Here is a 14,251-nt window from a genome sequence, read left to right as displayed (position 1 = left end):
CACACTCATTGTACACATTAGTAGCTCAAGAAAATTACATACATATATTTAAAACTTATCTAGATGATTACATAAATCAAAACATGAATCTCTCATATAATTAATTGTTTAATTCATTTCTACTCACATTTAATCATCAGTAATCACATAATCAATATAGCATAACTTATTCATTAATTAAAATTAAAATGCTAGAAAAATCATCATTAGGCATACATATACCTAACATCATAAAAATTTCTATTTAAGGAATACTAAACTATCTAGAACATAAAACTTAATGATTAGGGTATCAAAATCAACACCCTTTTCATCAGGTGAAAATGCCTCATATCATTGTTAGTGAAATTTAATGTTTAAATAGTTGAGCTAATGTAGTTTGTTCTTGAATCACTGAATATTTAAAACATGAATGTATTAGGATCTCAATTCTCATTAGGACATCTAAACCATAAAACATTATTTCATATCCATTCTAATCTCTTACAATAGTTTTAAACATAGAGATGCATATTTAATAAGTACATGCGAGGAGAGACCTTACAATTTTTACTTGCTATTCCTGACTTTCTCCCTCTCCAGAAAGAAGGTCAACAAATAGCTCAACATCAATCTCATCACTACCACCACCATGAGTAGCATACACCTCATCATCAAAACTAGTGCCCTCGGCATCATGCTCATCTTGTGCTACATCATCATCACCCTGGGGGCCTATGCATATATCTCCACAATTGGTACACACGTGTCCAAGTGGATGAATATGTATCACCTACATTCAATGCTTTGCTAAATTTCCTAAAAGGGAAGCTAATGAAGTAAGAGTAGATGACACTACTCGATGATGGATAGGCACTAGGAGAATTGGTGCTGAAAGTGGTACAAGAGGCTGTGGATGTCTACAATTCCTCATATTATCACTAAGCTTTTCCCTAGGAGTATCTTGAGTCATCCCTCCACCAACCCCCTAAAATGCTCTTATATCAAAACAATTGGGTTTCAAACCCAATTCAAATTCAACCCATAGTTTCCTAAGAAAGTGCATGGGCACCTCATGATTTGCATGTGGTGCATGAGAAAATACCATCCACCACCACTCCCAAAAGTGTTGTCATATACATGAATGCATGCACCATCTAATGGATATGCAAGGTTTCCTCTTGTTTATATGTTCACCTATCTTAGGGTTTACAAAATATGCTTTAAAATGCCCTTTATTTAATTTTAGTTGACTGACCTTTGTATAGGATAGGCCATTAGGATAGAATGCACAAATGTTTTGCCTCCATAATCTAAAGCTATTGAGGTCACTCTCCAAATGCTCAATCTACTGTACAATGCCTTGCATACTATCTGAAAGATGAAGTAGGTGGGGGGAGGAGCTTGCACCGAATGGTCTATATGTCTCACATGAGGTCACAAAGGTTGCACCTCATGCTCTCCCTAAGCTCCTCTATGGTAGGTGGTGGAGGAGGACTAGGTGGTTGTGGAGGTGGGGGTGGGGGTGGGGGTGGGGGTGGAGATGGAGGGAGAAGGGGTGTGGGTGGGTCCATCAAATATAATCTACATATATGTAAACAGTTCATAATAATTTGCACAATTACTATTTAATAAAATAAATCAAAAATATAAATGATATAAATGTACTTCTTTAAAACCATATCAATTACATTTAATACATGTCTTTTTAACTACTTGAATATAAAAAAATTAGTTATACATCTTTTTCACTATATCACTCTAAAAATAAATTTAGTTTATCTTAAGCTACACCAAATAGAGTTAAACACTTAAGTAAACTTTAATCTTAAGGCTAGCATTTAGGGAAATTATTGAATAATTAGGGTCTGGCATAATTTATAATCATGGTTTGGCATTTAGAATTAGTGCTAGGCTAAAGATTATGGTATGGGTTCACATCATTATTAGAAATATGATTAGGATTATGGTATGTATTTTCTAGGATTTAATATGAATATTTAGTATTTATATTTATGTTTTAGATTATGTGTTAGCATTTACGATTAAGGTTCAATATTAACAATTAGGATTTAACATTTATGATTGTGGTTTGAGTTAGGAATTAGGGTAGAATAATTAACATTACTATTGGGGTGCAAATATGAGATTTAGGAGTATGACTAGTATTTTGGCTTATCATTTAAGATTAGGCATTGGAATTTAGAATTATCCAATTTAGGTTAAGATTTAGGATTCATGAATGATAATTTTTAAGATTAGAGTTTAGAAAGTTTAAAATTAGTGTTTATTTTAATTAAGAGTAGAATTTGGGTTTACATGTTTTAGGATCACGTGCTAGCTTTAAGGATTACAATTTTTAATTATGGTTAAGATTGAGATAGTTAAGTATTTAGTAATTTAGATAAATTAGCATTTAGGGTATTTATTGAGAAATTAGGGTCTAGCATAATTTATAATTATGGTTTGGCATTTAGAATTAGGGCTAGGGTAAAGATTATGGTATGAGTTTACATCATTATTAGAAATACATGAATTAGGATTAATAATGTGTATTTTCTAGGATTTAATATGAGTATTTAGTATTTATATAAATCATGTTTAGGATTATGTCTTAGCATTTACAATTAAGGTTCAATATTAACAATTAGGATTTAACATTTAAGATTGCGGTTTGGGTTAGGATTTAGGGTTATCCATTTATAATTAGGGTTGTGTACAAAATTAACATCATGAATGGGGCACAAAATAAAATCTATTTATGATTATAGCTAGTATTTTGGCTTATCATTTAAGATTAGGCTTTAGAATTTAGAATTACACAAGTTTAGGTTAAAATTTAGGATAAATATAGATGATAATTTAAGAAATTAAAGTTTATGACTTAGAATTGGTGTTTAAAAATTAGGATTAGAATTATGGTAGACATTTTAGGATCATTTTCTAGCTTTAAGGATTACAATTTTTAATTATGGTTAGGATTAAGATTACTTTCCATTATGGTTACTATTATGGTTAGAGCTAGGGTTCAAGTGTTAGGTTTAAGATTTGAAGTTACAATTAGAATTATGGTTTAACATTTAGGATTGGGATTGTCATTTAAGAAATGGGTTAGGATACTTGTATTAGAGTTTGGAATTAATGATTAGGGTTAGGTTTCTCTTTTTTAATATAATGGTTAAAATCTTAATTAGTGTTAGGCTTAGGCTTAGAATTATGGTGATAGTGAGATTTTACATAAAGGTTAATATTATGTTTAGGGCTAGTGTGTTGTTTTATAATTAAAGATATGGTCATTACATTATTGAAAATTTTGTTGTAAAAGTTATGTAACTAAACAATGAAATGATAAATGGATACATATGACGACACATAATTTGGAGTAGGGGATTTAAAATTTTGCATTTGGTTTGGAAGGGAAACGTGACTTATTGAAAATCATAAATAGAATTTAAGATAGTCTGGGTTTATATGCCATAATTAGGGCTAAGGTTGTGCTAAGTTCATTTGGTTATGATTATTGTTTAGGATAAGTGTTTTGGTTTTTGTTAGGATTAGAGTTGGGCTTAGGATTAGGGTTTAGAGTTAAAATTGTGGTTTTAAGGTAATGGACCACATTAAATACTTAGTTTCATGTTTAGGGTTTAGATTAAATTATTCTATAGTTATGTTTAGGTTGCTCGGATAGACTTAGGAATATAGTTAGCTTTATAGTTGAAGTTATGATGTTTAATAGGGTTAGCCTTAGCATAATGGTTTAGGTCTATGTCATGATTAGTATTAATATTTTGTACAAGTTGTTTCCCATTATGATTTAATAAATTTATGATCACTTTAATATTTTACGTATAGATAAATTACTTAAATTATCTATTATTTGATATATTGAATTTAGAATTAATTTTAATACATAAAGATTGATTATTTATTATTTAAAAATTAAACTAAATTCTATCTTGATTTTTACATATTTATAAAAATTTATACATGTTGAAACATATGTGAATAATTGAGAGGCTGCAAAACTCATACATTTTTATAAATTAAATACATCTACTGTAATGGGTACCTAATTTGTTAAAATGAGGTACCCATTTTGGGAGATGTCTCATTTTGCAAAATTGACTTCCACAGAATTGTGACTCAAATTTGTGTTTTCACCTTATACATACATATACATACATACAAATACATACATATACATACATACACACATGCATACATACATACATACATATATGTGTATGTATGTATGTGTACAGAGAGATATTTCTTAAGGTGCTTATTACTATTGGAAATATAAGGTATGCTAGGTTACTGAGAGGGGAGGGGCGAATTAGGAAACAATAAAACTTTAAACATATTTTACCAAGTAAACCATCACCATATAATCTGATCTAGTTGCATGCATGAAAGAATGAAAGGAATAAAAAATTCATAACACTTTGACACAATATTTGGTAACCCAAAAACCTTCCAAATAGAAAGTAAAACTAGAGTGGGGATGATACCCACAAGCTTTAGTACTGCAATATAAATTTATCCTATTAAAGCTTACAATTAGTCACTTATGATGACCTACCCTATTAGGAGCAACGAGAACTATTAGTCCACCTTGTGAAAGGATTTTACAAACATACAATGAAGTATGCACTCTATTAGGAGATTTAGCATAAGATTGTTAAGTCCACCTTGTTAGAGGGTAAAACTAGTACAACTGTTAGGATAAACTAGTGGCTGATCTTTGATCTGCAACTATGATTTTCTGAATAAGATTCCTTTGAATAATAATGATCTCCTAGTTGTGATAGATAAGTCTTTTCTATTCCTTATATTGCTTGTAGCCTTCTTTAATTTGCATTCATCTACTTCCTACTTCTTTACATACTTATTTGGATATGATATAATATAATACATATATATCAATCCACTTAATTACCTTCTGGAGTTGGATACAATACCAAATTCATCATAATTCACTAAGTTGACCCACTGCTACAACTTGGGTTCTGAAGACAACTCGGTGATGTTTTGAAACTCAAAAAACACTATCAACACTCAGTAGACTTTGGTACTTGGTTGACATTGAAGCTTGGTCCATACTAATAACTTTGAGTAGTAGGAACTCACTCAACACTATATGACTTAGTGAACACTGAGAAACTTGGTAGATATTGAAATGCTTGGTTGACACTGCATGGCTTGGTCAAAACTATCTTCATTCATTTTGTTAATACTATGAGCTTGGTAGATACTAGTATACTTTGTTAACACTAAGATCTTCATCACTTATACTAGAAAGCTTTGTAGAATTTTCCATGGTTGGGTAACACTATAGCTTAGTAGACACTATGAAGCTCATTATAAATTGCAATCTGACTGTTTAGCTTGGTAGCAACTAAAATAGCTAGAAGTATGGTAAGCTTGGTAGCAATTGTAGAGCTTAGTAGTAATGAAACCAACTGACCAAATGCTAATTCACTAATAGATAAATGATTTGACCATAAGGTGAACAATTAGATCTTAGCACAATAGAAAAATTGATCCAATTGCATACATATTCCAAAATCCAAATAAAACTCACTCAACCCATTGTAAGTGACTTACCTCAAAATTTGCACACAAATAATGTAGAGTTAATGGGCTATATATATATATATAATGTATGTATTTAGGAAAAATATAATGCCCTTTAACAGTGACATTAACTTTGCCCAATTTTCTTGGTCTATATACATACATACATATATACATATGTACATACCTACATACATAAATACATACATACATACTATTACCTAGGGTTTTGAAACCCTAAGTATTACCCCTCAAAAAATTTAAAAGATTAAAATATCACTAAATGAAAAATAATTAAACATTATCTTTTAAGGTAACATTTTATTTCCCTCATTATTAATTCTACCAAGAATTAATTATTATTATTATCATGTGACTAGAAAATAGGCAAATTGTTATACATGAGATAAGTTAATTCTTTAAGAATTAATATTATATTGTAAAGTGTAATATAAACATTGCACTTAATTAAAAGTGGAGGGATGACAGAGGGAAATAAATTGTAATTTGGTTCAATAAGAAGAAGTTCTGGTAGTTACCAACTTCTTGGGGAAAATTTCTTCAATAGGGGAAAATCCTATTGTAGGGGGTTCCTCCCATTTTGAAGAGGTCTACACTTCTGAAGGAAAGGGAAGACAATTTAGGTTTTCAATTTTGTATCAGAAAAAGTTCATCTCTTTATAGACTACTAAATCAGAACTATTTTCCTAATGATTCTTTTCATTAATGGAGTGGATACATTTTTCAAACTATACAAGCTCTAGACATTTCACTTTAAGAAATTAGGGTTCATTGAAAAATAAATGATGATGAGTTGGTATAATGGAATAATATTCATCTTTTTCATCAATGGAATATGTGGACAGTAATATTAGCATTCAAGGGTTTCATTCAACAACACTTTAAGGCTAAATGTGTGGGTAAATATTCAGTGCCAAACTATAGTTAAAAAAGAATATCTTCGAAAAAAAGAGTATATCTATTGGTTAGAAACTTGGAAGCATTGTGTATTGCATCATAGGTCACATTTTACCTATAGTTGGTTACTATTGAGTCCTTTTATTTGATAGTATATAACAGTGGGTCAAAGAAAAAATTTGGAATGGTATACCTTCTTTATCAGGTATTCATGACAGCAGCCTATATAGAGTTATAGAAAATTTGAAAGTGTGGATCAGCTACTCATATAAAATGCAGTGATTTCAGCAAATATCTAGGACAAGTGTACCTAATTTATCAGGTGTATATGGGGAGATTCAATTTGGCCATCATACATCAAGATGATTCCTTTAAAGCTCAATATGTCAAGGCTGAGACATTAAGGATATGTGCTACTAAGTTAGATAATTCCTCATTAAGGAAATCTAAAATGTGATTAATAAAAGATAATGAACCCTATTAAGGTATTGGTCTGAAATTTTCATGCTTAAAAGCTGCAACCAAGTTACATTTGAATGCATCAAATGTGATCGATAAAATGTGATAATAATATCTATGCAAAAATTGTGTCCAATGTTAAATACTTTAGCTATGCTCACCCCTCTATAAACTTGTGGCAGATTTTCTAGAGCTAAGGAGGGTGCCTAAGGAGGGTGCCTTGATCAATCACATGACCATACAAACATAATCACTGGTCATATCAAGTGGGTTGGATCAAATGCAACAATACCAAACAAATCAAAGTACAGTGATTGACATAAATAATGGTGATTCATGAGCCATGAAGGTTGCTTAAAGGTAGTGTGATTCTAATCTGCAAAGTTTGACACTTCTTCTCCACCCAAAGAAAGAGAAATAAGTGAAGGAATAACCCACAGGCTTACAATTGATAGTTTCTTCTAGGGTCACCATAAAAATATGAATTCTAATCTAGTTTATAAGTGCAAGATAATGAGTAAATGTGATGATAGGTAGTGGAAGCCCAAAACCAAGCGGTAACATCAAATTGGGAGGTGCACATTTAGATTCCTTTATGGATCGAGTGTAGCCGGACATATTTATCCAAGTATTTAAACCCATGTGTTGCTGCAAGAAACAGTATTGTAATGGCACATAGAGCACATACAATGATTTCAAATATGGAATTTGTACAATTCCAACCAACTGCTTTGAATAATGAAGGTTTACCTATTAAACCTTGTAAATGCAAAAATACATTTCTAATGTCTGAAGTTGTTCATGGAGCTGGTAGTATTCTTTATATGCCATGTCTTTTTATCTTAGTCATTAGAGTTATAGCATTTGTATCAACATTTTGGCTCCTAGAGACACTTCATAAGCACCCTTTAGAAGGTGAGGAGAAAGTGTGAGAAATATTAAAACAACTTCAAAACTCACAACCCTAAACCTAAAAATTTTCTCGGCACAAACTATTACCGAGTGACATTTTTGCTCAATAACCAAAGAAACCAAGTAGTAGGAAAGTTTACCGAGTGAGCTCAGTAAATGAAGGGCAAGCAACTCGATAGCCAAAGGATACCAAGTGAGCTCAGTAAAAGAGCAACTCGGTAGACACTATAGGATGTGATTACCGAGTGAACTTGGTAAGCAATGTGATTACTGAGTGAACTCAGTAGCCACTAGAGAAGGAGCTCAGTAGATGAAGATATCGAGTGAACTCGGTAGAGACAACAGAGATAAGATCTTTTAACAAGATTTAACCAAGTGAAGATATATTGCATGAACAACTTTCACCATTAAAACTAGAAAGCCAAAACTTGAAGTTTTCAAATAACCTTTCCAAATGCAATGAACAAGAAGAAGGACAACAATGGATTCAACTATGCCTACTTGCTTTCTGTTCAACTCTGATTCAAACTATTACAAATATGGGAGCATTCGGCTTCAACTAAAAAACCCTAAAAAACCCTAAAACTTTAAATTGATAAAACTTCAAACTTGTAGCTCTAATGGCTGCATACAATAATGCTTGGAGCAATCACTGCTTCAACAGGATGAATGAAAACAATACACTATGAACTATGAACTTACAGAATGACAGGTAGAACCATGTGCAACTGTAGGCACGACGATGAGTCCTTCTATCTCTGTAATGACTGATTTACTGATCACCTTTTTTTTCTTTCTACCTTCTCTGCTCTGCAACTTCTGATCTACTCTTCTTCTCCTTGGTTGAATGAATGATAAAACATTCCTTTTGTCTTCAGAAAAAATATTTTCCCTCTCATTTTTGAATTTGAAAACTCACCCACCGCATTTATGTTTTCTATTTGTTCTGCTGGTCGTCAGGTGGTAGGTGGGCATTTGGCTCCAGGGAGAAACAACAACTGCATTAAATATTCCAACAAAAAGGCCATTATGATCCAGAGCTTGGTTCAAGAGGTAAGTCTCAAGAAAATAGTAAAGAAGCTACCAGAACAAAACAAGTGCACAAGAAATCACTACTTAAGAGTTGGCCAATAATGTCATCAATTATTATTTATTGTGTTTTCTCTCTGTACGCTATTGCATGTTCAAAGATATTTTCTCTTTGGGCTATCATCCCTAAAGAATATGGTAATTTGTGGAGGTCAAATTTGTAGCTTGGAGTGGAGAATGGATTATTTTGAGGAGCTACTATTAAGAAATGATGTCAAATACTATGATGACTATCTTGGTTGCAAAGTGGACCATTGTAAACCTACAAATAAGGGTTGTCCTATCAAAGAACTAAGCCTTGTTGCATTGCTTGTGCTCTGCAATTCTCTTCTGATATCTTCCTTGTTTTCATTTCTATATTTTATGGTACAAGATTTTCATGTTGGAAAGACATAAGATATTGGATACTATGTAGGCTATATTGGATCATCCTTCATGTTTGGGCAATTTTTGACGTCTGCTCTTTGGGGGATGGCTACAGACAAATATGGATGCAAACCTATTATGCTTATTAGTGTTGCTTTAGTAATTATTTTCAATACATTATTTGGAGTGAGCATAAATTTTTGGATGGCTATTTTAACATGATTTCTTCTTGGAAGTTTCAATGGATTGCTTGGCCCAGTAAAGGGCATATTCATTAGAAATATGTAGAGAAAAACATCAAGTTTTGGGTTTATCTATTGTTGGGACAATGTGGGGGATAGGTTTGAACATTGGTCCAGCATTAGGAGGTTTTTTTTTTCCCCTTTTCTTAGCCAACAGACAAATCCAAATGTATTCTCAAAGAAATCTTTATTTGGAATGTTATCACTGTTGCGGAGTGTATGAGGCATGGCCTTGACATAAAAATAAATAAAAAATACCAATGGTACCAGCTGCAATTACATGTGTGGTGGAGTGCAAGGTGGACTTCATGGGGTGACATGTATAGTTGGTCAATATGTAGTAGGTGAAGTAGCCTGTACGGGACTTTGTGGTGTAAACAAGCTTGCAAGAAACTCATTACTGGAAGCAATCGTGTTTACATAAAGATCTATTGAACCATCACTACATAACTTTGCTAGTTCAAATATTGGCATCAAAAGATCAATTGATTGGCCTTTTCCCATTGCATCAGTTGTACTTGTCAAGTCACAACTTTCTAAAATAAAGAATTTATAGCATTAACATGGGAAAGGTTACAAAAGATCATGTGAGACTATGTTGGAATTGTTCATTCTATGGATCTTCTTAAAGAAATTGAAAAGTGTCTCAGAGAATTAGAGCTTGAATGGGAGCATCATCTTCTCAAAGAAGGGTGGAAGTTGTAGGCATTTGTCATATAAATGATTGAATACAAAGATGTTGTAATACAATCAAGATGCACACCATATAACTAATAGATAAAAAGATGAGGAATTGTGTAGAAACACAAGGATTTGTTAAATGTTGACTCTATGGCCCAATGATCAAGGCACTGGATAGAAGCAGATAAAGATTCTGGAATTCTCTACATCCTAACAAAGAATGCAACCCCTAGAGAGAGCCATTGTTACCTAGGGTTTTGAAACCTTAAGTATTACCCCTCCAAAAATTAAAAAGATTAAAATATCTTAAAGGTTAAAAAAATAATTAATTATTTAGCATTATATTTAATTATTTATATAATTAAATATCACTAAATGAAAAATAATTAAATGTTATCTTTTAAGGTAACATTTTATTTCTCTCATAATTAATTCTACCAAGAATTAATTATTATTATTATCATGTGACTAGAAAATAGGTAAATTTTTATACATGAGATAAGTTAATTCTTTAAGAATTAATATTATATTGTAAAGTGTAATATAAAAATTGTACTTAATTAAAAGTGGAGGGATGACATAAGGAATTAAATTGTAAATTGGTTTGGTAAGAAGAAGTTGTGGTAGTTACCAACTTCTTGGGGAAAATTTCTTAAATAGTGGAAAATCCTATTGTACGAGGGTTCCTCCCATTTTGAAGAGGTCTCCACTTCTGAAGGAAAGGGAAGACAATTTAAGTTTTCAATTTTGTGTCAGAAAAAGTTAATCTCTCCATAGACTACTGAGTTAAAACTATTTTTGCCTAAGTATTCTATCCTTTAAAACTTTGAATATATTTTCTGAAGTTGTGGCAAAGTATATAAAATTCTACACTTTTATATGTTATGTTAAAATTTTTGGAGTAGATACTATTGTTTACTCTATAGGGATTCATGTTCTTGTGGATATTAATTGCATGTGAAAGTTTAGCTTTCCTTTGTTTCATATTGGAAATGTGTTTTGGAGTTTAAAGTTTATGCGGGAGGAAGTTAAAATTGTTCATCTACTTCTTGTTTTAATGTTCATTCATGTTGATGAATGGATGCTAGTATTCCTTCATTTCCTTCTAGGTTAAAGGCATAACTAGAAAATCATTTATTATAAATCAAAAGGAGAGAGATGTACCTTTATTTCAAAATTCAGAGAGCACTTGACAAGATAATTGCAAGTGACTCTATTGTTAGTTTTAGAGTTTGTCTTTCTTTTTTGGGTAATCAAGAGTCATTCGTGAAAGTTTTTTTTGAGAGGACAAACCTGTTTACTAACACATACATACATACATCCATTTGCATCCTTTGCATGGTTTAGAGGTAATGCCATTGTGGCAAAGGCTTCTACAAGATAATTTGCCTCATGATTATGGAATTTACATAGAAGCATAACTTTTTTCTTCAACTCCTTACACTTAACTCTTCATTGAAGTTATTCTTTCAGCAGTGAGAATAGCTTCTAAAAATTCTTGGAAGCTAAGGGACCTTGAACCTATACTACATTTTCTAAAGACATGGGAGAAATTATTACTAGCTTCAATGCTTCATAACATTCTGGATCATATAATGATGCCCAAATTAATAAAAATAGTAAATACTTAGGATCCTCATAGGGAGAGTGTGCCAATACATGCATGGTTACATCCTTGGCTTCCATTATTGGGCCATGTATGGAGCCTTTATATCTGACCATTCATTATAAGTTGGGATAGTCTGACATTGGAGTCACTTCCAAGTATCTTTGAGAATTTACAGTCCAAATATTGAGAGGACTACAAGTTGTGCAATTTTTCATGTATTGCATCTGCATTTAGACTAATAAAAAATTGTTTCTCATCTTTGTCTCATTGTTGGACATAAAGTGTTCTTGAAATAATAAAGTTTAATCATCTTCTTTAGTGAACAGATATAATAAATATGCAAAAATTGATTTCTCACTTGTTACAAATATTCAAGGGAAAACACTGTCTTATAGAGAAGATTAGATTTTTGCATTCACAATGATCTAATGACTAGGGTATTCACCTAATCTGATGATGTATTTTTTTATTGTACCTAATCTAATGATAGTTCTACAAGAATTTGTAATCAACAACTAGACCAATTTAACTCGGTTATGGCCTGGGCATCTGTTATTCCTATTTATCATATGGTTTCAATGTTGGAGGAATAATTTTTCCAAAGTGGTAGCATGTTTTGTATCATTTCCTTTGTTCAAATGCTAATTTTAATGAAGTAATAGTGTGGTTTTAGGGTGGAAAGGACTATTTTTCACCAAGCTTCTTGCTAATGAGAGGATAAGAAGTCAGCTAAATGTATCCCTTAAAATGATGAATCAAAATGTAGACGATATGACTATGGAACATCCTAGGACTAGAGAGAATGTAAGCTATCTTAGGTTGATGAAGCAACACTAATTTGAGGCACTTTAGTAGAAAAAAGTAGCAACAACATATGCTCAATAGCAAGCCTCAACTTGCACGGGCAGTGGGATTCACCTAGATAATTGCATGGGCACACCACATGTGAGTTTGAAGGAAGTAATTGAAACATATGCACAAGAACATGACATCCATTTTCCCCCTAAATTGGGATACACACATGATGGTCTTCAAGTTTATAGCTTTGGAACTATCAATATCCAACTATATTCTATAAAATAATAAGTTCTTACACAATCTAGAGATAGATGGGTGATTGCATCATTGGAGAAGCTAGTTGAGATGCACCATAATCAAGCTGGAGGAAACCATTGATAAACCAAACATATAATGAAGAGAAAACTTGAAAAATTGAATTTTGAAATGTTGAAATGAAATCTATCAAGGATCAAACACGTATGCCAGAGTTACAACACAATGTGAAGTTGATTTTAGATATAAGAAAAAAAAAAGAAAACATGGCATAAATCATTCCACATTTATTTTGATAATGGAGATCTATGTGCAAAATAGGGTGGAGAGCTTTGAATGAGGGTGGAGAGCTCTAAATGTTGGTGGGGATTTCATTTTCATGCCCTTGTGATTGCTACATTTTGTTAGTGTGCCCTTATGATCTCTGTATTTCATTGTTGTGCCTTTGGTGGAGATCAGTGGAGATCTACAATTTTGTTGACATGCCCTTGTGATTGCTGCATTTCATTGTTGTGCCCTTGTGATCTCTACATTTCATTTTTTTGCCCTTGTGATATCCATGCCCTTTCTTTGGGATTTTATTTCCATGCCATTCCCTTGTGATCTATGTGCCCTGTGCACTACAATATTTGGGGTCAAATTGCAACCATACATTGCAACGATAGTGTAATTTGTGGTGTATTCGGGCCCAAATATAGTAGTGCTTTGCTATTTTATTCAAAGGGAGAAGAGGTAACTATGTAAATATTCTTTTCTTTTCCTTCTATACATATATCTCTTTATATTTCCCCATATATGTGTGTCTCTATGTATGTATGTATGTATACATACATACACACATAGACACACATATATGTGTGTGTCTATGTATCTATGTATGTATACATATAGAGATCTCTTTATATATATATATATACATACATATATGTGTGTGTATGTATAAATATATACACCTACACACACCTATACATATGTATATATCTCTATACATACACACATACATATATACATAAACATAGATCACAAGGGCATGACAATGAGATGCAAAGATCCATACATACATACACATGTACATACATATAACAAGCATACATACATACATACTATAACGCCCTGCCAAGGGATCTAAATAATTAACCTAGAATTTCACTAAGTTTGGTAGCATTTTTTTTTTCATGAAAGTAAATACCACATATAACTTATGCACAATAACGGAAGCAATAGCAATGTCCATCTAAAAGTAAACATAACATACATAATAGATTACATTCTTTAAGATCCCTTAACGTTGGATTACATCTAGATACATGAATCCATCTAGTACAATATCCATATGAAATAATAATGATAAGTACAATGTTTATAC

This window comes from Cupressus sempervirens, chromosome 8, assembly GCF_028749045.1.
Source record: "Cupressus sempervirens isolate cs-2001-9-10 chromosome 8, ASM2874904v1, whole genome shotgun sequence".
Classification (NCBI taxonomy): Eukaryota; Viridiplantae; Streptophyta; class Pinopsida; order Cupressales; family Cupressaceae; genus Cupressus; species Cupressus sempervirens.
The sequence above is the reverse complement of the archived record's forward strand: the minus strand, read 5'-3'. Positions refer to the sequence as shown.